A 25,239-nucleotide genomic window follows, 5' to 3' on the forward strand; every position below is an offset into this window, starting at 1 on the left:
CTCCACCTTCAGCCGTGCCTCTTCTTCAGTCATCTACAGTTTTGCTTCAGCCCCAGCTTCCTTCTTCCATGTCCTCTTCACAACAGGATGTAAGTGATAAATAAATAAATTCTCAGTCGATCTATAGATCACCTTCCACCTTCCCCAACTATTCTATCCTGCCTGCTCCCCGGTGAATCCTGTCTGCTGTCTATTCCTGATAATAAAGCTGTGTTCCGTCGAACTCTGGTGTCACATTTGGGTTCTCGTCGGGTCCCTGACATCTGTCTGTCTACAAGAATTTAAGTAGTGACAAGGAAATTGTGATGCCACAGAACCTAAATATCAGTTTTTATTTTCCAGGCTGTAGACAACCGCAACATTCCTGGAACGGACTATGTAGATGAACTGGCTGAATACTTGGTGGAGCTACGAGAGCAGACGGGATTGACCATGAACAATCAACAAGTTAGCACCATTCTGGGTTTGTGGCAGAGTCTTGACAAATTTGACAAAGACAGGATTGTATATGCTGCAAGACATCAGGACCGGTTGCTAACTGGACGCTTCAGGTCTCCTAAAAAGAAGGCTGTGTTCACTCCTGGGGTGGAAAGTACAAAACGGTGTGTTCTTGGCTCAAGTGGTTCACCAGCTCAGTGGCCAAACTGCTGTCGCCTGATTGAGATCATCTTCGTGAGGCTGTGCAACATTCACACGAGCCCCAAAAAAAGGAGGACAACACAGCGTATCTCGATGGTCTCTAATTTTACAGGATTACAAAAAGATCCGGCAGCTGGTTCTGTGCAATGGGACACTAATGCAGCAGACAACCCTCCAACGTGTAGTGAACCAGACCACCCTCATGCAGTGGTATAACCAACGGTTGAAGGGTCAGGAGGCGTCTGTTCTTTTGCAAGGTGTGCAACGGCCAGTCGCACGGCCAGTGGCAGCAGACCCATTGCCCTTTGCAAAAACAAAACCCATCTCTCTGCCACAGTACCAACAGCAGCCCCCAGCTTACCAGCTGCACACATACCATATGCCAGCAAATACAGCTGGACAGGCAAAACCTAGGTTACGGCAAATTGATCCTGCAGTTGCCTCCAGTGGAACATCAGCCACCCTCTTCAGTACAAAGGAAAAATATACTGTCCAAAGACTGAGGCTCTCACCAAGGAACAGTGGCTGAAGCAGATGAGACAGTAATGCAATATTGTTACTTTTAATATGCTTATCCCTGTGGGCTGTTCTGCCCTTTGAGTTCCACTGCAAGTTTTACATCTTATTTCATAGTTGTATCAAGGTTTCATTGGGGTTTGATTTGTTTCTTTGACAATTTCAGCTTTATAAATGCTTAAATGTGAATGTCATTTTGTTCACAATTGTACATACATATTCTCTTTGTTATAAATTAAAAGTTTTACAAACCATTCCTACAAAAATAATTCTATCATTTTTGGGTCCGGGTGGGATTCGAACTTATGTCTTTCCTTGTCTTCTTCCCCCTTTTTTCCCCTTCGTCCCCATCTTATACAAATGATTGTTCCCCAGCTTTGGCGCAATTGGTTAGCGCGTTCGGCTGTTAACCGAAAGGTTAGTGGTTCGAGCCCACCCGGGAAGATGTTTTTTTTTTTTGTAGAAGGGATTTTTCATCAAAGTTTTCTGGTATTTCCATAATGAAAACCCATTTCCATAATGAGAACCCATTTCCACTATACATTCAGCAGCAACAGTATAATTAAGGAGGCAAAAACCTTCCCTGTGCGGATTTGAACTGTGCTAGCAGATTGCGCCACAGAGAGTCAGAAGGCTGCTTAAAAGTAGGATTGGCCTAGACCTGGACGGACAGTGCCAAACCCTGAATCCTAAAGGCCGAGTGTAGCTTTGATTTTCAAATCACGCTCAAGAAATAGGCATACATTTCTCTGGTTTAAATCACATAAAGTGGATTTAGAGACCCTAAAATTCGTCCCTGCGTGGGTTCAAACGGCCAGAATAATTCAGTAGGCAAACTCTGCTGAAATTAGCCCTGTATCTTTTAAATCTGACTTCAAACAGTTTTTAATGATGTTTGACACTTTGCATAGTGGAGAAATTATTATTATTATTATTATAGTACTGTTGGAGCAGAATGTATAGTGGAAATGGGTTTTCATTCTGCAAATACCAGGAGACTGATGAAAAATGCCTTCTACAAAAAGAAAAAGCAAGCGTCCCTGGGTGGGCTCGAACCACCAACCTTTCGGTTAACAGCCGAACGCGCTAACCAATTGCGCCACAGAGACTGGCGGCAGTGCTGTGCCCCCTCAAGGCTTCTTGATCCGAGACCAACCTACATTGTTACATAACATAACTGCTGTATAGTACAGTATATACTGTACTAGATTCCGAAAAGGACGGGGATGACCTACAAGACAAGGAGGGTCTCTTGCTCCTGCCTGGCAACCTAAAAACAACCTGAAAACAACCTAAATTGTACATACTACAACTGCCTATATGTATATACGACAGACAGACAGACAGAGAGACAGACAGAGAGACAGACAGAGAGACAGACAGACAGAGAGAGAGACAGACAGAGAGACAGACAGAGAGACAGACAGGGATTTCTCATGCCTATAACATTAATTAAAGAATAGAGAACAGGCTGAATACATGTAACATATGCTAACACAATGAAGATTTTTACACGAAAAATGTGAAAAATAAACATTAACAGAAAAGGTGTCCAGAGTTAATGTAACATAATTGCTCTGGCCATCTAGCTTTCAGCCCACGATTAGCCTCGGCTTTTCCCTATCAAGTGTCTTATTTACTCCAGACTTTCTCTCTGCTGCTCAATTACTGTTTTTAGCTTCATTACTTGCAGCTTGTAGTCTGCAGAATTTGATTTTCTTTTGGGGGACATTTGTGTTCAATCTGGAAAACCAATGTCACATTATACAGGGTCGTATGAATCCAATGTGACATTGGAAGAGGATTGGTGCAGAAAACCGACTGTGGTAAGCGAAAGAGTGCCAATGGCTGGAAACCAATCTGAAATTGGATTCATAGGTCCAATGTGCCATTGGATCTATACATCTCTGTCCAATATGACATTAGAACCAGACGTATGTGATTGGCGCAGAAAACCGACTGTTGTGAGCAAAAAAAAGGGGCCACAGAGACTCCTATAAAGTGGGTGTGAACTACACAGGAAGAGACTGCAGAATCCTGAAAGCCAAAAGTCTAGAACTCTAAGATTAGATACAGTGATTATTTTAATAAATGGAAAATGCCATCTACAAAAAGAAAATGCATCGTCCCTGGGTGGACTCGAACCACCAACCTTTCGGTTAACAGCCGAACGCGCTAACCGATTGCGCCACAGAGACTGGTGGCGGTGCCCTGCCCCCTCAAGGCTTCTTAAAACAACCTACAACTGAGAGTGATGCATCAAATTGTAGCGCTTACATTTGTCATATAACTTGTTTTTCCTGTTCTTAATGCTTAAATTCCTACGAGCAGGAAGCGAGGGTATTATAAATGGCACTTATGTTCTACTTACATTCAGTCGCTAGGTGGCAAAATTGTATAATTAAAGTACAGCGCGCCACACAGAATGCCACAACATAGAGAGCGAAAGACACTATTAAACGGTTTCAAATATAAATGTGTTGGCAATTGAATATCACATTGTATAGTTGTCATGACATATAGTGATTCTTTGTTGTTTGCAATATATTAATAAATGCGTTATAAACGATGCACGAGGCGCCGCGAATAAACCACGTGACTGATTGCGGAAACCGTCCTGAAGAGTGTGGAGAAAAGAGGCGTTTTCGTGTCTGTTCGGCTGTTAACCGAAAGGTTGGTGGTTCGAGCCCACCCAGGGACGCTTGCTTTTTCTTTTTGATTTGAACTGTGCTAGCAGATTGCGCCACAGAGAGTCAGAAGGCTGCTTAAAAGTAGGATTGGCCTAGACCTGGACGGACAGTGCCAAACCCTGAATCCTAAAGGCCGAGTGTAGCTTTGATTTTCAAATCACGCTCAAGAAATAGGCATACATTTCTCTGGTTTAAATCACATAAAGTGGATTTAGAGACCCTAAAATTCGTCCCTGCGTGGGTTCAAACCGCCAGAATAATTCAGTAGGCAAACTCTGCTGAAATTAGCCCTGTATCTTTTAAATCTGACTTCAAACAGTTTTTAATGATGTTTGACACTTTGCATAGTGGAGAAATTATTATTATTATTATTATTATAGTACTGTTGGAGCAGAATGTATAGTGGAAATGGGTTTTCATTCTGCAAATACCAGGAGACTGATGAAAAATGCCTTCTACAAAAAGAAAAAGCAAGCGTCCCTGGGTGGGCTCGAACCACCAACCTTTCGGTTAACAGCCGAACGCGCTAACCAATTGCGCCACAGAGACCGGCGTCTTCGTGAGGCCCCCTCAAGGCATTTTCCTCTGAGAACAACCTACATTGTCACATAATTGCTTATAAGTATATACTGTAGTAGACTCCGAAAAGTATGGGAATGACCTGAAAGACATGGAGGGTCTCTTGCTCCTGCTTGGCTGTGATTTGTGCTCTCAGAATGCTGTGTGGCAGCACTGTTCAGGGATTTCACCGCAAGTAAAGTCATTTTTAGTTATACTTTCAACTTTCTTTCGAACCGGCATCTGTATGGTGAACACGTCCATTTGTCTTTTATGGAAATTTTATTTGTCTTTATTATGTACGTTCAATGTCTTCCTTACTTAATGGCGATATAAATATTGTGTCTTCAACATCAACTCATCTTTATTGATCCCCTTGGCTTGTCTCTTACTTATTTTACATCCCATTTACCGTGTGTTTAAGGAAATTCTACCGTATTAACTGTTTTGTGTGCTTTTAAAATATGGTTTAATGGCAGAACATCACAATACAAATGGGACATTCGCCCTCTTCTGCCGAGGGATTATATTTGAAAATTCCTACTGAATGTTATTGCTCAAAATTGTTTCACGACGGTAACAATGAATGGGGAAATACTTTGGCTTGAATATAGTAATATAATGTATATATTATTTATAGGACAATTTTAAAATATCGTGTGAGTAATACTATAATGACGAAATTCCGATTACAGTATTCCAAACAGTTGCAGTTCTAGCTATTAACCGGAAGATGGCAATGGATGACCACTGACCACATTGCTGATAATGCAAGAACACGTTTGATTTCTGTTAAATAACGTGCTACTGTGAATGATTTCATTATTATTTACACACAGAAGTACATAAACGCAGCTTTAAACGTGATCCCACCCGCGTGAGTGTTATCGTTTAAAGCCGACTGTTTCGTGCCAAACACGAAAAATAAGGGGGAATTCGCAAGATGCATTGTGGGTATTCCGTAGAAAGCTACCTTTTCTGTTATTTCATCATTCGTAATGAGCTTTAAATGAAAAAAATTAACATGTTTAGCCAGAGTATTTTTATGTTTTACTGCATTTGTCTTTCAAAATACATATGTACATATTTTCAGGTTTTCGTCGACTTGATGGTGTCAAAAAGTCAAATTTTCGCCATTGGAATACCCATTGATCCTCCTGCGTAGTCTTGTTAATTATGTACCATGACAGAGAAAGGTATCCTGGACATACTTGCCATTAGACCGAACGACAGAGTAACTAAGACTATACTTTCAGGGATCATTTCTATAGTTTGTAACTTGAGGAATGAGTTTCTAAAGTGTTGGTCTCGCTAACCACGATGAAGAGCTGCTGATACTCTTTCTTGAGCGCGAAGCGAGCGGAGAATCCTGATTCTTTCATGTGTTCTCCGCGTTTGATGACCGTTCAGCGTCTCCTTCCGGGGACTTTGAGGGGAGGAGTATGATCAGAGTGGTTATTATCATTGTCAAAAAGAATTCCGGTAACTCTAATGTTATATTAAAAATGAATAAGATTGATTAAGTTGCCTGTGTAAAGCCTTAAAAGGGCCAAATAAAGTAAACCAATAGATACTTTAATTTCTATTTTAGAAAGTTAGAAAAGTGATAATAAATGTAATTTTTAATTTCAAAACTATATTTAGGGACTATTAAGCTGATCCCTGGACTATTTAGCTAAGTCCTTCTGTCATCCCCCCAGGTCAAATTGATGCAATTCTTCTTCCTCTTTTCCTTCTCTCCTCATCCTCCCCTACTCCCTTCTTTCTTCCTTCTTCAGGAACCCTTTCTTTTAACTTTAACATTCAATGTTCAACATTTTCACTGTTCTCCACATGATGGACAGAATGCCACTGTTTGAAATGGCCTGGCTCATGTCTGGATCTTGAGAGTGACAAGTGCTTTGCCCAGTTCGATGTCAGTACAATTTGTTGGCATTCGATTGCTGGTTGATTTCAGTCCACAGGACATTGGCATTATAAGCAGACACTAAAGGCCAAGAGGCAGTCTTGCACTGGCAGCTGTATGTTGCTGTTACTTGGTCCTTTAGTGGCATTATAATCCAGGATCATTTGTGGCTTCTTGTCTTCTCTAGTGCACAGAGATGTCTGGGTCAAATTGACCCGCAACATCATCAATGTATTTAAACATTGCAAAGACATTCCAAGACGCACCAACATGTCCAGATTTTGCACACATGTTCATGACCCTAAATGAGGAAATGTCACCAAATTTCATGAAGAAAAAAAAAGAAAAGCCAGCATTTTGGACAACACAAAATCTGAAACGGGTCATAACATAATCTGAGGGTTAATGTGATTCTCTACATGCTTACACTTAAAGATCTTTCCTTTTTCTTAAGTACATACATTTGTGTTTAATTAACCTGTTCGGGTTGACAGTACAACTGATATAGTAACTTTGCTTGGTCGTAAAGAGTCAGGCTTACAGAGGTTTTTCCTCATTACATGTAACGGGCGTGTTTTTCTCCACCTGCCAGTTCTTGCGTTTCTGCAATTCTTCATCCACTTAAAGGTGGATGAAGGAATTTATATTGCTGACCAACACGCATATCTACGGTGGCCGAGAGGTGCAAAACGGCCACCGTACATATCAACCCCTTGAGATTTTCAGTGCCTTTACTGCCTTGACCTACAACGGTCCACTAGGGCTATATTTTCAAGCTTGGTCCCCAGCGAGTTCAGAACTGAATAAGCCACCAAATTTCATGAAGAAAAAAAAGGATAGCCAGCACTTTGGACAACACAAAATCTGAAACGGGTCAAACTGACCCTTAACATAATATGAGGGTTAATGTGATTCTCTATATGGTTACACTTAAAGAGCTTTCGATTCAAAGGGAAAAGCTACGCCCTTACTGTAATTGAGGGCAGAATCACTGTATCTAATAGAGTTGTAGGCATTTGAGTTTCAAGATTCTGAAATGTGTCACTTCCTGTGTAGACCACATCCACTTTGCAGGAGTCTCTATGGGGCTCATTCGCTCACAGTAGTCGGTTTTCTGTGCCAATCTCTTCGCCAAACACATACGTGTTCTAATGTCACGTCGGATTCATACATCCCTGTCCAATGTGATTTTAGTTTCCAGCCAAACACATAAGTTCTGTTCCAATTTTGACATTGAATTCATACGTCCTGTTCCAATTTCATAATGTAAGGTAATGTGTGCATGCCTGTGTGGGGGATGGGTGCCTAGTCCTAGGTGCACATGGTCTCTGTGGTTAGCGCGTTCGGCTGTTAACCGAAAGGTTGGTGGTTCGAGCCCACCCAGGGACGGCCATTTTAATCTAGAAGGCATTTTGCATCAGAATCTTCCAGGAAATTCAGAATGAAAACCCATTTCACTATACATTCAGCATTAAGAAGTTGAAACCGTCCCTTGGTGGGTCTGAACCTGCAATTTGCAGAATAGAATGTTAAATTCTCCCATGTTTGGCAACACCACACACCACATCAAAAACTCCCAAGACCTTACTAAAACTAAGTCCAGAAGAGACCATGGTATCCTACGATGTCACGTCACTCTTCACACGCATCCCCACCCCCACCAGCGCCACAGACACCATCCACAAGCACCTTATATTGGACAAGAATCTTCCAGAAAGAACAGCCTTAACACCGGCCCAAATTTGCACCATGCTGGACCTGTGTTTGAACACCAGCTATTTGCAGCACAGAGAAGGCTTCTACAGGCAGAAACATGGCTGTGCCATGGGTTCACCAGTATCCCCCATAGTTGCCAATCTATACATGGAGAAGGTGGAGTCCCAGGCCCTGACATCCTTCACAGGAACTGCACCAAGCCACTGGTTCAGATATGTGGATGACACCTGGGTCAAAATTCAAATACAACAATTAGAAGCGTTCTTGAATCACCTCAACAAAACAGAAGAGCATGTTAAATTCACATGGGAAGATGTAAAAGGAAACAGTCTGGCCTTTCTGGATTGTGCAGTCAAGATCACTGAGGACAGAAACCTCACCATAAAGGTCGACAGAAAACCTACACATGGTGACCAGTACCTCCAGCTTGACTCTCACCACCCAACACCGGACCAAAGAAATGCCCACCTCATCCCAGACACCTGCCACCTCTTCAGGTCAGGACTCAGCAGTCCACTTAATGATGTTTGACACTTAGCAATGATGTCAAACATCAGTGTCAAACATAATGATGTTTGACACTTGAAAACCGTCCCTTGGCGGGTCTGAACCAACAACCTTTCGGTCAATTTGCGCACAAGCCCATTGCACCCCAGAGACGAATGAAGCAGCTGAAAGTGGACGTGGCCTACACCTAAAGAGACAATAGAAAACCCTGAATCCGAGAAGTCGTGCGTAGCTTTTATTTTCAAATCATACTCGAAAAACATACATGCATTTCTCTGGTTTGAATCACAGAAAAGCAGATTTGGAGATGCCAAAAAATGTCCACTGGTGGGCTTGAACCCCCAGAATAATTTAGAAGGCAAACTGTGTTGAAATTAGCCCTCTTCTTTAAAACTGACTTCAAACAGTTTTTAATGATGTTTGACACTTAGCATAGTTAAGAGTAATAAACTAATACAATCCCCGCAACATCTTACATTTAAAGGAGAGCGGGCACTCCTTTGAGGACAGCCATGTACAGGTACTGGCCAGAGAAGACCACTGGTTTGAGAGGGGTGTCAAGGAAACCATCCATGTCAAATTGGAAAAACCTTACTTAAACGCAGGTGGTGGGCTAAGGCACTTCCTATCACCCACATACAATGCAGTCCTCCACTCCTTCCAAAAACAAACCCAACGTTCACACCATTTCAGGAGACCTGATGACTCACCACCTTGTGAGCCAGCAGACAAAGGGGAGACACCTCAACTGAAACTAGGTGAACGACCCTGCCAACGACTCCCGGGTGACCACCCAGATCATTAGCACATATAAGTTCTGTTCCAATTTGACACTGGATTCATACGTCTTGTTCCAATTTCACATAGGATTCATACTATATGCTGGGTAATGTGTGCATGCCTGTGTGGAGGATGGGTGACTAGTAGTAGCCGCACAAGGTCTCTGTGGCGCAATCGGTTAGCGCGTTCGGCTGTTAACCGAAAGGTTGGTGGTTCGAGCCCACCCAGGGACGGCCGTTTTAATCTAGAAGGCATTTTGCATCAGAATCTTCCAGGAAATTCAGAATGAAGACCCACTTCACTATACATTCAGCATTAAGAAGTTGAAAACCGTCCCTTGGCGGGTCTGAACCAACAACCTTTCGGCCAATGTGCGCACAACCCCATTGCACCCCAGAGACGAATGAAGCAGCTGAAAGTGGACGTGGCCTACATCTAAAGAGACAACAGAAATCCGAGAAGTCGTGCGTAGCTTTTATTTTCAAATCATGCTCGAAAAACATACATGCATTTCTCTGGTTTGAATCACAGAAAAGCAGATTTGGAGATGCCAAAAAACATCCACTGGTGGGCTTGAACCCCCAGAATAATTTAGAAGGCAAACTGTGTTGAAATTAGCCCTCTTCTTCAAAACTGACTTCAAACAGTTTTTAATGATGTTTGACACTTAGCATAGTTGAGAGTAATAAACTAATACAATCCCTGCAACATCTTACATTTAAAGGAGAGCGGGCACTCCTTTGAGGACAGCCATGTACAGGTACTGGCCAGAGAAGACCACTGGTTTGAGAGGGGTGTCAAGGAAACCATCCATGTCAAATTGGAAAAACCTTACTTAAACGCAGGTGGTGGGCTAAGGCACTTCCTATCACCCACATACAATGCAGTCCTCCACTCCTTCCAAAAACAAACCCAACGTTCACACCATTTCAGGAGACCTGATGACTCACCACCTTGTGAGCCAGCAGACAAAGGGGAGACACCTCAACTGAAACTAGGTGAACGACCCTGCCAACGACTCCCGGGTGACCACCCAGATCATTAGCACATATAAGTTCTGTTCCAATTTGACACTGGATTCATACGTCTTGTTCCAATTTCACATAGGATTCATACTATATGCTGGGTAATGTGTGCATGCCTGCGTGGAGGATGGGTGACTAGTAGCAGCCGCACAAGGTCTCTGTGGCGCAATCGGTTAGCGCGTTCGGCTGTTAACCGAAAGGTTGGTGGTTCGAGCCCACCCAGGGACGGCCGTTTTAATCTAGAAGGCATTTTGCATCAGAATCTTCCAGGAAATTCAGAATGAAGACCCACTTCTCACTATACATTCAGCATTAAGAAGTTGAAAACCGTCCCTTGGCGGGTCTGAACAAACAACCTTTCGGTCAATGTGCGCACAACCCCATTGCACCCCAGAGACGAATGAAGCAGCTGAAAGTGGACGTGGCCTACATCTAAAGAGACAACAGAAATCCGAGAAGTCGTGCGTAGCTTTTATTTTCAAATCATGCTCGAAAAACATACATGCATTTCTCTGGTTTGAATCACAGAAAAGCAGATTTGGAGATGCCAAAAAACATCCACTGGTGGGCTTGAACCCCCAGAATAATTTAGAAGGCAAACTGTGTTGAAATTAGCCCTCTTCTTCAAAACTGACTTCAAACAGTTTTTAATGATGTTTGACACTTAGCATAGTTGAGAGTAATAAACTAATACAATCCCTGCAACATCTTACATTTAAAGGAGAGCGGGCACTCCTTTGAGGACAGCCATGTACAGGTACTGGCCAGAGAAGACCACTGGTTTGAGAGGGGTGTCAAGGAAACCATCCATGTCAAATTGGAAAAACCTTACTTAAACGCAGGTGGTGGGCTAAGGCACTTCCTATCACCCACATACAATGCAGTCCTCCACTCCTTCCAAAAACAAACCCAACGTTCACACCATTTCAGGAGACCTGATGACTCACCACCTTGTGAGCCAGCAGACAAAGGGGAGACACCTCAACTGAAACTAGGTGAACGACCCTGCCAACGACTCCCGGGTGACCACCCAGATCATTAGCACATATAAGTTCTGTTCCAATTTGACACTGGATTCATACGTCTTGTTCCAATTTCACATAGGATTCATACTATATGCTGGGTAATGTGTGCATGCCTGTGTGGAGGATGGGTGACTAGTAGTAGCCGCACAAGGTCTCTGTGGCGCAATCGGTTAGCGCGTTCGGCTGTTAACCGAAAGGTTGGTGGTTCGAGCCCACCCAGGGACGGCCGTTTTAATCTAGAAGGCATTTTGCATCAGAATCTTCCAGGAAATTCAGCATGAAGACCCACTTCACTATACATTCAGCATTAAGAAGTTGAAAACCGTCCCTTGGCGGGTCTGAACCAACAACCTTTCGGTCAATGTGCGCACGAGCCCATTGCACCCCAGAGACGAATGAAGCAGCTGAAAGTGGACGTGGCCTACATCTAAAGAGACAACAGAAATCCGAGAAGTCGTGCGTAGCTTCTATTTTCAAATCATGCTCGAAAAACATACATGCATTTCTCTGGTTTGAATCACAGAAAAGCAGATTTGGAGATGCCAAAAAACATCCACTGGTGGGCTTGAACCCCCAGAATAATTTAGAAGGCAAACTGTGTTGAAATTAGCCCTCTTCTTCAAAACTGACTTCAAACAGTTTTTAATGATGTTTGACACTTAGCATAGTTAAGAGTAATAAACTAATACAATCCCCGCAACATCTTACATTTAAAGGAGAGCGGGCACTCCTTTGAGGACAGCCATGTACAGGTACTGGCCAGAGAAGACCACTGGTTTGAGAGGGGTGTCAAGGAAACCATCCATGTCAAATTGGAAAAACCTTACTTAAACACAGATGGTGGGCTAAGGCACTTCCTATCACCCACATACAATGCAGTCCTCCACTTCTTCCAAAAACAAACCCAACGTTCACACCATTTCAGGAGACCTGATGACTCACCACCTTGTGAGCCAGCAGACAAAGGGGAGACACCTCAACTGAAACTAGGTGAACGACCCTGCCAACGACTCCCGGGTGACCACCCAGATCATTAGCACATATAAGTTCTGTTCCAATTTGACACTGGATTCATACGTCTTGTTCCAATTTCACATAGGATTCATACTATATGCTGGGTAATGTGTGCATGCCTGCGTGGAGGATGGGTGACTAGTAGCAGCCGCACAAGGTCTCTGTGGCGCAATCGGTTAGCGCGTTCGGCTGTTAACCGAAAGGTTGGTGGTTCGAGCCCACCCAGGGACGGCCGTTTTAATCTAGAAGGCATTTTGCATCAGAATCTTCCAGGAAATTCAGAATGAAGACCCACTTCACTATACATTCAGCATTAAGAAGTTGAAAACCGTCCCTTGGCGGGTCTGAACAAACAACCTTTCGGTCAATGTGCGCACAACCCCATTGCACCCCAGAGACGAATGAAGCAGCTGAAAGTGGACGTGGCCTACACCTAAAGAGACAATAGAAATCCGAGAAGTCGTGCGTAGCTTTTATTTTTAAATCATGCTCGAAAAACATACATGCATTTCTCTGCTTTGAATCACAGAAAAGCGGATTTGGAGATGCCAAAAAACATCCACTGGTGGGCTTGAACCCCCAGAATAATTTAGAAGGCAAACTGTGTTGAAATTAGCCCTCTTCTTCAAAACTGACTTCAAACAGTTTTTAATGATGTTTGACACTTAGCATAGTTGAGAGTAATAAACTAATACAATCCCTGCAACATCTTACATTTAAAGGAGAGCGGGCACTCCTTTGAGGACAGCCATGTACAGGTACTGGCCAGAGAAGACCACTGGTTTGAGAGGGGTGTCAAGGAAACCATCCATGTCAAATTGGAAAAACCTTACTTAAACGCAGGTGGTGGGCTAAGGCACTTCCTATCACCCACATACAATGCAGTCCTCCACTCCTTCCAAAAACAAACCCAACGTTCACACCATTTCAGGAGACCTGATGACTCACCACCTTGTGAGCCAGCAGACAAAGGGGAGACACCTCAACTGAAACTAGGTGAACGACCCTGCCAACGACTCCCGGGTGACCACCCAGATCATTAGCACATATAAGTTCTGTTCCAATTTGACACTGGATTCATACGTCTTGTTCCAATTTCACATAGGATTCATACTATATGCTGGGTAATGTGTGCATGCCTGTGTGGAGGATGGGTGACTAGTAGTAGCCGCACAAGGTCTCTGTGGCGCAATCGGTTAGCGCGTTCGGCTGTTAACCGAAAGGTTGGTGGTTCGAGCCCACCCAGGGACGGCCGTTTTAATCTAGAAGGCATTTTGCATCAGAATCTTCCAGGAAATTCAGCATGAAGACCCACTTCACTATACATTCAGCATTAAGAAGTTGAAAACCGTCCCTTGGCGGGTCTGAACCAACAACCTTTCGGTCAATGTGCGCACGAGCCCATTGCACCCCAGAGACGAATGAAGCAGCTGAAAGTGGACGTGGCCTACATCTAAAGAGACAACAGAAATCCGAGAAGTCGTGCGTAGCTTCTATTTTCAAATCATGCTCGAAAAACATACATGCATTTCTCTGGTTTGAATCACAGAAAAGCAGATTTGGAGATGCCAAAAAACATCCACTGGTGGGCTTGAACCCCCAGAATAATTTAGAAGGCAAACTGTGTTGAAATTAGCCCTCTTCTTCAAAACTGACTTCAAACAGTTTTTAATGATGTTTGACACTTAGCATAGTTAAGAGTAATAAACTAATACAATCCCCGCAACATCTTACATTTAAAGGAGAGCGGGCACTCCTTTGAGGACAGCCATGTACAGGTACTGGCCAGAGAAGACCACTGGTTTGAGAGGGGTGTCAAGGAAACCATCCATGTCAAATTGGAAAAACCTTACTTAAACGCAGATGGTGGGCTAAGGCACTTCCTATCACCCACATACAATGCAGTCCTCCACTTCTTCCAAAAACAAACCCAACGTTCACACCATTTCAGGAGACCTGATGACTCACCACCTTGTGAGCCAGCAGACAAAGGGGAGACACCTCAACTGAAACTAGGTGAACGACCCTGCCAACGACTCCCGGGTGACCACCCAGATCATTAGCACATATAAGTTCTGTTCCAATTTGACACTGGATTCATACGTCTTGTTCCAATTTCACATAGGATTCATACTATATGCTGGGTAATGTGTGCATGCCTGCGTGGAGGATGGGTGACTAGTAGCAGCCGCACAAGGTCTCTGTGGCGCAATCGGTTAGCGCGTTCGGCTGTTAACCGAAAGGTTGGTGGTTCGAGCCCACCCAGGGACGGCAGTTTTAATCTAGAAGGCATTTTGCATCAGAATCTTCCAGGAAATTCAGAATGAAGACCCACTTCACTATACATTCAGCATTAAGAAGTTGAAAACCGTCCCTTGGCGGGTCTGAACAAACAACCTTTCGGTCAATGTGCGCACAACCCCATTGCACCCCAGAGACGAATGAAGCAGCTGAAAGTGGACGTGGCCTACACCTAAAGAGACAATAGAAATCCGAGAAGTCGTGCGTAGCTTTTATTTTTAAATCATGCTCGAAAAACATACATGCATTTCTCTGCTTTGAATCACAGAAAAGCGGATTTGGAGATGCCAAAAAACATCCACTGGTGGGCTTGAACCCCCAGAATAATTTAGAAGGCAAACTGTGTTGAAATTAGCCCTCTTCTTCAAAACTGACTTCAAACAGTTTTTAATGATGTTTGACACTTAGCATAGTTGAGAGTAATAAACTAATACAATCCCTGCAACATCTTACATTTAAAGGAGAGCGGGCACTCCTTTGAGGACAGCCATGTACAGGTACTGGCCAGAGAAGACCACTGGTTTGAGAGGGGTGTCAAGGAAACCATCCATGTCAAATTGGAAAAACCTTACTTAAACGCAGGTGGTGGGCTAAGGCACTTCCTATCACCCACATACAATGCAGTCCTCCACTCCTTCCAAAAACAAACCCAACGTTCACACCATTTCAGGAGACCTGATGACTCACCACCTTGTGAGCCAGCAGACAAAGGGGAGACACCTCAACTGAAACTAGGTGAACGACCCTGCCAACGACTCCCGGGTGACCACCCAGATCATTAGCACATATAAGTTCTGTTCCAATTTGACACTGGATTCATACGTCTTGTTCCAATTTCACATAGGATTCATACTATATGCTGGGTAATGTGTGCATGCCTGCGTGGAGGATGGGTGACTAGTAGCAGCCGCACAAGGTCTCTGTGGCGCAATCGGTTAGCGCGTTCGGCTGTTAACCGAAAGGTTGGTGGTTCGAGCCCACCCAGGGACGGCCGTTTTAATCTAGAAGGCATTTTGCATCAGAATCTTCCAGGAAATTCAGAATGAAGACCCACTTCTCACTATACATTCAGCATTAAGAAGTTGAAAACCGTCCCTTGGCGGGTCTGAACAAACAACCTTTCGGTCAATGTGCGCACAACCCCATTGCACCCCAGAGACGAATGAAGCAGCTGAAAGTGGACGTGGCCTACATCTAAAGAGACAACAGAAATCCGAGAAGTCGTGCGTAGCTTTTATTTTCAAATCATGCTCGAAAAACATACATGCATTTCTCTGGTTTGAATCACAGAAAAGCAGATTTGGAGATGCCAAAAAACATCCACTGGTGGGCTTGAACCCCCAGAATAATTTAGAAGGCAAACTGTGTTGAAATTAGCCCTCTTCTTCAAAACTGACTTCAAACAGTTTTTAATGATGTTTGACACTTAGCATAGTTGAGAGTAATAAACTAATACAATCCCTGCAACATCTTACATTTAAAGGAGAGCGGGCACTCCTTTGAGGACAGCCATGTACAGGTACTGGCCAGAGAAGACCACTGGTTTGAGAGGGGTGTCAAGGAAACCATCCATGTCAAATTGGAAAAACCTTACTTAAACGCAGGTGGTGGGCTAAGGCACTTCCTATCACCCACATACAATGCAGTCCTCCACTCCTTCCAAAAACAAACCCAACGTTCACACCATTTCAGGAGACCTGATGACTCACCACCTTGTGAGCCAGCAGACAAAGGGGAGACACCTCAACTGAAACTAGGTGAACGACCCTGCCAACGACTCCCGGGTGACCACCCAGATCATTAGCACATATAAGTTCTGTTCCAATTTGACACTGGATTCATACGTCTTGTTCCAATTTCACATAGGATTCATACTATATGCTGGGTAATGTGTGCATGCCTGTGTGGAGGATGGGTGACTAGTAGTAGCCGCACAAGGTCTCTGTGGCGCAATCGGTTAGCGCGTTCGGCTGTTAACCGAAAGGTTGGTGGTTCGAGCCCACCCAGGGACGGCCGTTTTAATCTAGAAGGCATTTTGCATCAGAATCTTCCAGGAAATTCAGCATGAAGACCCACTTCACTATACATTCAGCATTAAGAAGTTGAAAACCGTCCCTTGGCGGGTCTGAACCAACAACCTTTCGGTCAATGTGCGCACGAGCCCATTGCACCCCAGAGACGAATGAAGCAGCTGAAAGTGGACGTGGCCTACATCTAAAGAGACAACAGAAATCCGAGAAGTCGTGCGTAGCTTCTATTTTCAAATCATGCTCGAAAAACATACATGCATTTCTCTGGTTTGAATCACAGAAAAGCAGATTTGGAGATGCCAAAAAACATCCACTGGTGGGCTTGAACCCCCAGAATAATTTAGAAGGCAAACTGTGTTGAAATTAGCCCTCTTCTTTAAAACTGACTTCAAACAGTTTTTAATGATGTTTGACACTTAGCATAGTTAAGAGTAATAAACTAATACAATCCCCGCAACATCTTACATTTAAAGGAGAGCGGGCACTCCTTTGAGGACAGCCATGTACAGGTACTGGCCAGAGAAGACCACTGGTTTGAGAGGGGTGTCAAGGAAACCATCCATGTCAAATTGGAAAAACCTTACTTAAACACAGATGGTGGGCTAAGGCACTTCCTATCACCCACATACAATGCAGTCCTCCACTTCTTCCAAAAACAAACCCAACGTTCACACCATTTCAGGAGACCTGATGACTCACCACCTTGTGAGCCAGCAGACAAAGGGGAGACACCTCAACTGAAACTAGGTGAACGACCCTGCCAACGACTCCCGGGTGACCACCCAGATCATTAGCACATATAAGTTCTGTTCCAATTTGACACTGGATTCATACGTCTTGTTCCAATTTCACATAGGATTCATACTATATGCTGGGTAATGTGTGCATGCCTGCGTGGAGGATGGGTGACTAGTAGTAGCCGCACAAGGTCTCTGTGGCGCAATCGGTTAGCGCGTTCGGCTGTTAACCGAAAGGTTGGTGGTTCGAGCCCACCCAGGGACGGCCGTTTTAATCTAGCAGGCATTTTGCATCAGAATCTTCCAGGAAATTCAGAATGAAGACCCACTTCACTATACATTCAGCATTAAGAAGTTGAAAACCGTCCCTTGGCGGGTCTGAACAAACAACCTTTCGGTCAATGTGCGCACAACCCCATTGCACCCCAGAGACGAATGAAGCAGCTGAAAGTGGACGTGGCCTACACCTAAAGAGACAAGAGAAGTCGTGCGTAGCTTTTATTTTTAAATCATGCTCGAAAAACATACATGCATTTCTCTGCTTTGAATCACAGAAAAGCGGATTTGGAGATGCCAAAAAACATCCACTGGTGGGCTTGAACCCCCAGAATAATTTAGAAGGCAAACTGTGTTGAAATTAGCCCTCTTCTTCAAAACTGACTTCAAACAGTTTTTAATGATGTTTGACACTTAGCATAGTTGAGAGTAATAAACTAATACAATCCCTGCAACATCTTACATTTAAAGGAGAGCGGGCACTCCTTTGAGGACAGCCATGTACAGGTACTGGCCAGAGAAGACCACTGGTTTGAGAGGGGTGTCAAGGAAACCATCCATGTCAAATTGGAAAAACCTTACTTAAACGCAGGTGGTGGGCTAAGGCACTTCCTATCACCCACATACAATGCAGTCCTCCACTCCTTCCAAAAACAAACCCAACGTTCACACCATTTCAGGAGACCTGATGACTCACCACCTTGTGAGCCAGCAGACAAAGGGGAGACACCTCAACTGAAACTAGGTGAACGACCCTGCCAACGACTCCCGGGTGACCACCCAGATCATTAGCACATATAAGTTCTGTTCCAATTTGACACTGGATTCATACGTCTTGTTCCAATTTCACATAGGATTCATACTATATGCTGGGTAATGTGTGCATGCCTGTGTGGAGGATGGGTGACTAGTAGTAGCCGCACAAGGTCTCTGTGGCGCAATCGGTTAGCGCGTTCGGCTGTTAACCGAAAGGTTGGTGGTTCGAGCCCACCCAGGGACGGCCGTTTTAATCTAGAAGGCATTTTGCATCAGAATCTTCCAGGAAATTCAGCATGAAGACCCACTTCACTATACATTCAGCATTAAGAAGTTGAAAACCGTCCCTTGGCGGGTCTGAACCAACAACCTTTCGGTCAATGTGCGCACGAGCCCATTGCACCCCAGAGACGAATGAAGCAGCTGAAAGTGGACGTGGCCTACATCTAAAGAGACAACAGAAATCCGAGAAGTCGTGCGTAGCTTCTATTTTCAAATCATGCTCGAAAAACATACATGCATTTCTCTGGTTTGAATCACAGAAAAGCAGATTTGGAGATGCCAAAAAACATCCACTGGTGGGCTTGAACCCCCAGAATAATTTAGAAGGCAAACTGTGTTGAAATTAGCCCTCTTCTTCAAAACTGACTTCAAACAGTTTTTAATGATGTTTGACACTTAGCATAGTTAAGAGTAATAAACTAATACAATCCCCGCAACATCTTACATTTAAAGGAGAGCGGGCACTCCTTTGAGGACAGCCATGTACAGGTACTGGCCAGAGAAGACCACTGGTTTGAGAGGGGTGTCAAGGAAACCATCCATGTCAAATTGGAAAAACCTTACTTAAACGCAGATGGTGGGCTAAGGCACTTCCTATCACCCACATACAATGCAGTCCTCCACTTCTTCCAAAAACAAACCCAACGTTCACACCATTTCAGGAGACCTGATGACTCACCACCTTGTGAGCCAGCAGACAAAGGGGAGACACCTCAACTGAAACTAGGTGAACGACCCTGCCAACGACTCCCGGGTGACCACCCAGATCATTAGCACATATAAGTTCTGTTCCAATTTGACACTGGATTCATACGTCTTGTTCCAATTTCACATAGGATTCATACTATATGCTGGGTAATGTGTGCATGCCTGCGTGGAGGATGGGTGACTAGTAGCAGCCGCACAAGGTCTCTGTGGCGCAATCGGTTAGCGCGTTCGGCTGTTAACCGAAAGGTTGGTGGTTCGAGCCCACCCAGGGACGGCAGTTTTAATCTAGAAGGCATTTTGCATCAGAATCTTCCAGGAAATTCAGAATGAAGACCCACTTCACTATACATTCAGCATTAAGAAGTTGAAAACCGTCCCTTGGCGGGTCTGAACAAACAACCTTTCGGTCAATGTGCGCACAACCCCATTGCACCCCAGAGACGAATGAAGCAGCTGAAAGTGGACGTGGCCTACACCTAAAGAGACAATAGAAATCCGAGAAGTCGTGCGTAGCTTTTATTTTTAAATCATGCTCGAAAAACATACATGCATTTCTCTGCTTTGAATCACAGAAAAGCGGATTTGGAGATGCCAAAAAACATCCACTGGTGGGCTTGAACCCCCAGAATAATTTAGAAGGCAAACTGTGTTGAAATTAGCCCTCTTCTTCAAAACTGACTTCAAACAGTTTTTAATGATGTTTGACACTTAGCATAGTTGAGAGTAATAAACTAATACAATCCCTGCAACATCTTACATTTAAAGGAGAGCGGGCACTCCTTTGAGGACAGCCATGTACAGGTACTGGCCAGAGAAGACCACTGGTTTGAGAGGGGTGTCAAGGAAACCATCCATGTCAAATTGGAAAAACCTTACTTAAACGCAGGTGGTGGGCTAAGGCACTTCCTATCACCCACATACAATGCAGTCCTCCACTCCTTCCAAAAACAAACCCAACGTTCACACCATTTCAGGAGACCTGATGACTCACCACCTTGTGAGCCAGCAGACAAAGGGGAGACACCTCAACTGAAACTAGGTGAACGACCCTGCCAACGACTCCCGGGTGACCACCCAGATCATTAGCACATATAAGTTCTGTTCCAATTTGACACTGGATTCATACGTCTTGTTCCAATTTCACATAGGATTCATACTATATGCTGGGTAATGTGTGCATGCCTGTGTGGAGGATGGGTGACTAGTAGTAGCCGCGCAAGGTCTCTGTGGCGCAATCGGTTAGCGCGTTCGGCTGTTAACCGAAAGGTTGGTGGTTCGAGCCCACCCAGGGACGGCCGTTTTAATCTAGAAGGCATTTTGCATCAGAATCTTCCAGGAAATTCAGAATGAAGACCCACTTCACTATACATTCAGCATTAAGAAGTTGAAAACCGTCCCTTGGCGGGTCTGAACCAACAACCTTTCGGTCAATGTGCGCACGAGCCCATTGCACCCCAGAGACGAATGAAGCAGCTGAAAGTGGACGTGGCCTACATCTAAAGAGACAACAGAAATCCGAGAAGTCGTGCGTAGCTTCTATTTTCAAATCATGCTCGAAAAACATACATGCATTTCTCTGGTTTGAATCACAGAAAAGCAGATTTGGAGATGCCAAAAAACATCCACTGGTGGGCTTGAACCCCCAGAATAATTTAGAAGGCAAACTGTGTTGAAATTAGCCCTCTTCTTCAAAACTGACTTCAAACAGTTTTTAATGATGTTTGACACTTAGCATAGTTAAGAGTAATAAACTAATACAATCCCCGCAACATCTTACATTTAAAGGAGAGCGGGCACTCCTTTGAGGACAGCCATGTACAGGTACTGGCCAGAGAAGACCACTGGTTTGAGAGGGGTGTCAAGGAAACCATCCATGTCAAATTGGAAAAACCTTACTTAAACACAGATGGTGGGCTAAGGCACTTCCTATCACCCACATACAATGCAGTCCTCCACTTCTTCCAAAAACAAACCCAACGTTCACACCATTTCAGGAGACCTGATGACTCACCACCTTGTGAGCCAGCAGACAAAGGGGAGACACCTCAACTGAAACTAGGTGAACGACCCTGCCAACGACTCCCGGGTGACCACCCAGATCATTAGCACATATAAGTTCTGTTCCAATTTGACACTGGATTCATACGTCTTGTTCCAATTTCACATAGGATTCATACTATATGCTGGGTAATGTGTGCATGCCTGCGTGGAGGATGGGTGACTAGTAGCAGCCGCACAAGGTCTCTGTGGCGCAATCGGTTAGCGCGTTCGGCTGTTAACCGAAAGGTTGGTGGTTCGAGCCCACCCAGGGACGGCCGTTTTAATCTAGAAGGCATTTTGCATCAGAATCTTCCAGGAAATTCAGAATGAAGACCCACTTCACTATACATTCAGCATTAAGAAGTTGAAAACCGTCCCTTGGCGGGTCTGAACAAACAACCTTTCGGTCAATGTGCGCACGAGCCCATTGCACCCCAGAGACGAATGAAGCAGCTGAAAGTGGACGTGGCCTACACCTAAAGAGACAATAGAAATCCGAGAAGTCGTGCGTAGCTTTTATTTTTAAATCATGCTCGAAAAACATACATGCATTTCTCTGCTTTGAATCACAGAAAAGCGGATTTGGAGATGCCAAAAAACATCCACTGGTGGGCTTGAACCCCCAGAATAATTTAGAAGGCAAACTGTGTTGAAATTAGCCCTCTTCTTCAAAACTGACTTCAAACAGTTTTTAATGATGTTTGACACTTAGCATAGTTGAGAGTAATAAACTAATACAATCCCTGCAACATCTTACATTTAAAGGAGAGCGGGCACTCCTTTGAGGACAGCCATGTACAGGTACTGGCCAGAGAAGACCACTGGTTTGAGAGGGGTGTCAAGGAAACCATCCATGTCAAATTGGAAAAACCTTACTTAAACGCAGGTGGTGGGCTAAGGCACTTCCTATCACCCACATACAATGCAGTCCTCCACTCCTTCCAAAAACAAACCCAACGTTCACACCATTTCAGGAGACCTGATGACTCACCACCTTGTGAGCCAGCAGACAAAGGGGAGACACCTCAACTGAAACTAGGTGAACGACCCTGCCAACGACTCCCGGGTGACCACCCAGATCATTAGCACATATAAGTTCTGTTCCAATTTGACACTGGATTCATACGTCTTGTTCCAATTTCACATAGGATTCATACTATATGCTGGGTAATGTGTGCATGCCTGTGTGGAGGATGGGTGACTAGTAGTAGCCGCACAAGGTCTCTGTGGCGCAATCGGTTAGCGCGTTCGGCTGTTAACCGAAAGGTTGGTGGTTCGAGCCCACCCAGGGACGGCCGTTTTAATCTAGAAGGCATTTTGCATCAGAATCTTCCAGGAAATTCAGCATGAAGACCCACTTCACTATACATTCAGCATTAAGAAGTTGAAAACCGTCCCTTGGCGGGTCTGAACCAACAACCTTTCGGTCAATGTGCGCACGAGCCCATTGCACCCCAGAGACGAATGAAGCAGCTGAAAGTGGACGTGGCCTACATCTAAAGAGACAACAGAAATCCGAGAAGTCGTGCGTAGCTTCTATTTTCAAATCATGCTCGAAAAACATACATGCATTTCTCTGGTTTGAATCACAGAAAAGCAGATTTGGAGATGCCAAAAAACATCCACTGGTGGGCTTGAACCCCCAGAATAATTTAGAAGGCAAACTGTGTTGAAATTAGCCCTCTTCTTCAAAACTGACTTCAAACAGTTTTTAATGATGTTTGACACTTAGCATAGTTAAGAGTAATAAACTAATACAATCCCCGCAACATCTTACATTTAAAGGAGAGCGGGCACTCCTTTGAGGACAGCCATGTACAGGTACTGGCCAGAGAAGACCACTGGTTTGAGAGGGGTGTCAAGGAAACCATCCATGTCAAATTGGAAAAACCTTACTTAAACGCAGATGGTGGGCTAAGGCACTTCCTATCACCCACATACAATGCAGTCCTCCACTTCTTCCAAAAACAAACCCAACGTTCACACCATTTCAGGAGACCTGATGACTCACCACCTTGTGAGCCAGCAGACAAAGGGGAGACACCTCAACTGAAACTAGGTGAACGACCCTGCCAACGACTCCCGGGTGACCACCCAGATCATTAGCACATATAAGTTCTGTTCCAATTTGACACTGGATTCATACGTCTTGTTCCAATTTCACATAGGATTCATACTATATGCTGGGTAATGTGTGCATGCCTGCGTGGAGGATGGGTGACTAGTAGCAGCCGCACAAGGTCTCTGTGGCGCAATCGGTTAGCGCGTTCGGCTGTTAACCGAAAGGTTGGTGGTTCGAGCCCACCCAGGGACGGCAGTTTTAATCTAGAAGGCATTTTGCATCAGAATCTTCCAGGAAATTCAGAATGAAGACCCACTTCACTATACATTCAGCATTAAGAAGTTGAAAACCGTCCCTTGGCGGGTCTGAACAAACAACCTTTCGGTCAATGTGCGCACAACCCCATTGCGCCCCAGAGACGAATGAAGCAGCTGAAAGTGGACGTGGCCTACACCTAAAGAGACAATAGAAATCCGAGAAGTCGTGCGTAGCTTTTATTTTTAAATCATGCTCGAAAAACATACATGCATTTCTCTGCTTTGAATCACAGAAAAGCGGATTTGGAGATGCCAAAAAACATCCACTGGTGGGCTTGAACCCCCAGAATAATTTAGAAGGCAAACTGTGTTGAAATTAGCCCTCTTCTTTAAAACTGACTTCAAACAGTTTTTAATGATGTTTGACACTTAGCATAGTTGAGAGTAATAAACTAATACAATCCCTGCAACATCTTACATTTAAAGGAGAGCGGGCACTCCTTTGAGGACAGCCATGTACAGGTACTGGCCAGAGAAGACCACTGGTTTGAGAGGGGTGTCAAGGAAACCATCCATGTCAAATTGGAAAAACCTTACTTAAACGCAGGTGGTGGGCTAAGGCACTTCCTATCACCCACATACAATGCAGTCCTCCACTCCTTCCAAAAACAAACCCAACGTTCACACCATTTCAGGAGACCTGATGACTCACCACCTTGTGAGCCAGCAGACAAAGGGGAGACACCTCAACTGAAACTAGGTGAACGACCCTGCCAACGACTCCCGGGTGACCACCCAGATCATTAGCACATATAAGTTCTGTTCCAATTTGACACTGGATTCATACGTCTTGTTCCAATTTCACATAGGATTCATACTATATGCTGGGTAATGTGTGCATGCCTGTGTGGAGGATGGGTGACTAGTAGTAGCCGCGCAAGGTCTCTGTGGCGCAATCGGTTAGCGCGTTCGGCTGTTAACCGAAAGGTTGGTGGTTCGAGCCCACCCAGGGACGGCCGTTTTAATCTAGAAGGCATTTTGCATCAGAATCTTCCAGGAAATTCAGAATGAAGACCCACTTCACTATACATTCAGCATTAAGAAGTTGAAAACCGTCCCTTGGCGGGTCTGAACCAACAACCTTTCGGTCAATGTGCGCACGAGCCCATTGCACCCCAGAGACGAATGAAGCAGCTGAAAGTGGACGTGGCCTACATCTAAAGAGACAACAGAAATCCGAGAAGTCGTGCGTAGCTTTTATTTTCAAATCATGCTCGAAAAACATACATGCATTTCTCTGGTTTGAATCACAGAAAAGCAGATTTGGAGATGCCAAAAAACATCCACTGGTGGGCTTGAACCCCCAGAATAATTTAGAAGGCAAACTGTGTTGAAATTAGCCCTCTTCTTCAAA

General features: G+C 44.4%; 1 protein-coding gene and 20 non-coding genes across 22 annotated transcripts in view; 17 read left to right on the top strand and 4 right to left on the bottom strand.

Moving 5' to 3' along the window:
- adisspb (adipose secreted signaling protein b) overlaps positions 1 to 25,239 on the bottom strand; it is a 55,973-nt gene that overhangs the window by 22,897 nt on the left and 7,837 nt on the right. The window lies entirely within an intron of this gene.
- trnan-guu (transfer RNA asparagine (anticodon GUU)) lies at positions 2,191 to 2,264 on the bottom strand. The gene has a single exon. It is a non-coding gene; the product is annotated as a tRNA-Asn (tRNA).
- trnan-guu (transfer RNA asparagine (anticodon GUU)) lies at positions 3,280 to 3,353 on the bottom strand. Its single transcript has one exon. It is a non-coding gene; the product is annotated as a tRNA-Asn (tRNA).
- trnan-guu (transfer RNA asparagine (anticodon GUU)) lies at positions 4,321 to 4,394 on the bottom strand. The gene has a single exon. It is a non-coding gene; the product is annotated as a tRNA-Asn (tRNA).
- On the top strand, positions 5,644 to 5,859 carry LOC115250882 (small nucleolar RNA U3). The gene has a single exon (XR_003889445.1). It is a non-coding gene; the product is annotated as a small nucleolar RNA U3 (small nucleolar RNA).
- Positions 9,472 to 9,545, top strand: trnan-guu (transfer RNA asparagine (anticodon GUU)). Its single transcript has one exon. It is a non-coding gene; the product is annotated as a tRNA-Asn (tRNA).
- trnan-guu (transfer RNA asparagine (anticodon GUU)) lies at positions 10,492 to 10,565 on the top strand. The gene has a single exon. It is a non-coding gene; the product is annotated as a tRNA-Asn (tRNA).
- trnan-guu (transfer RNA asparagine (anticodon GUU)) lies at positions 11,514 to 11,587 on the top strand. Its single transcript has one exon. It is a non-coding gene; the product is annotated as a tRNA-Asn (tRNA).
- trnan-guu (transfer RNA asparagine (anticodon GUU)) lies at positions 12,534 to 12,607 on the top strand. Its single transcript has one exon. It is a non-coding gene; the product is annotated as a tRNA-Asn (tRNA).
- Positions 13,554 to 13,627, top strand: trnan-guu (transfer RNA asparagine (anticodon GUU)). Its single transcript has one exon. It is a non-coding gene; the product is annotated as a tRNA-Asn (tRNA).
- trnan-guu (transfer RNA asparagine (anticodon GUU)) lies at positions 14,574 to 14,647 on the top strand. Its single transcript has one exon. It is a non-coding gene; the product is annotated as a tRNA-Asn (tRNA).
- Positions 15,594 to 15,667, top strand: trnan-guu (transfer RNA asparagine (anticodon GUU)). Its single transcript has one exon. It is a non-coding gene; the product is annotated as a tRNA-Asn (tRNA).
- Positions 16,616 to 16,689, top strand: trnan-guu (transfer RNA asparagine (anticodon GUU)). The gene has a single exon. It is a non-coding gene; the product is annotated as a tRNA-Asn (tRNA).
- trnan-guu (transfer RNA asparagine (anticodon GUU)) lies at positions 17,636 to 17,709 on the top strand. The gene has a single exon. It is a non-coding gene; the product is annotated as a tRNA-Asn (tRNA).
- On the top strand, positions 18,647 to 18,720 carry trnan-guu (transfer RNA asparagine (anticodon GUU)). The gene has a single exon. It is a non-coding gene; the product is annotated as a tRNA-Asn (tRNA).
- trnan-guu (transfer RNA asparagine (anticodon GUU)) lies at positions 19,667 to 19,740 on the top strand. The gene has a single exon. It is a non-coding gene; the product is annotated as a tRNA-Asn (tRNA).
- Positions 20,687 to 20,760, top strand: trnan-guu (transfer RNA asparagine (anticodon GUU)). The gene has a single exon. It is a non-coding gene; the product is annotated as a tRNA-Asn (tRNA).
- Positions 21,707 to 21,780, top strand: trnan-guu (transfer RNA asparagine (anticodon GUU)). Its single transcript has one exon. It is a non-coding gene; the product is annotated as a tRNA-Asn (tRNA).
- Positions 22,727 to 22,800, top strand: trnan-guu (transfer RNA asparagine (anticodon GUU)). Its single transcript has one exon. It is a non-coding gene; the product is annotated as a tRNA-Asn (tRNA).
- Positions 23,747 to 23,820, top strand: trnan-guu (transfer RNA asparagine (anticodon GUU)). Its single transcript has one exon. It is a non-coding gene; the product is annotated as a tRNA-Asn (tRNA).
- Positions 24,767 to 24,840, top strand: trnan-guu (transfer RNA asparagine (anticodon GUU)). The gene has a single exon. It is a non-coding gene; the product is annotated as a tRNA-Asn (tRNA).

The sequence above is a fragment of the Takifugu rubripes genome, chromosome 8, assembly GCF_901000725.2.
Source record: "Takifugu rubripes chromosome 8, fTakRub1.2, whole genome shotgun sequence".
Taxonomy (NCBI): domain Eukaryota; kingdom Metazoa; phylum Chordata; class Actinopteri; order Tetraodontiformes; family Tetraodontidae; genus Takifugu; species Takifugu rubripes.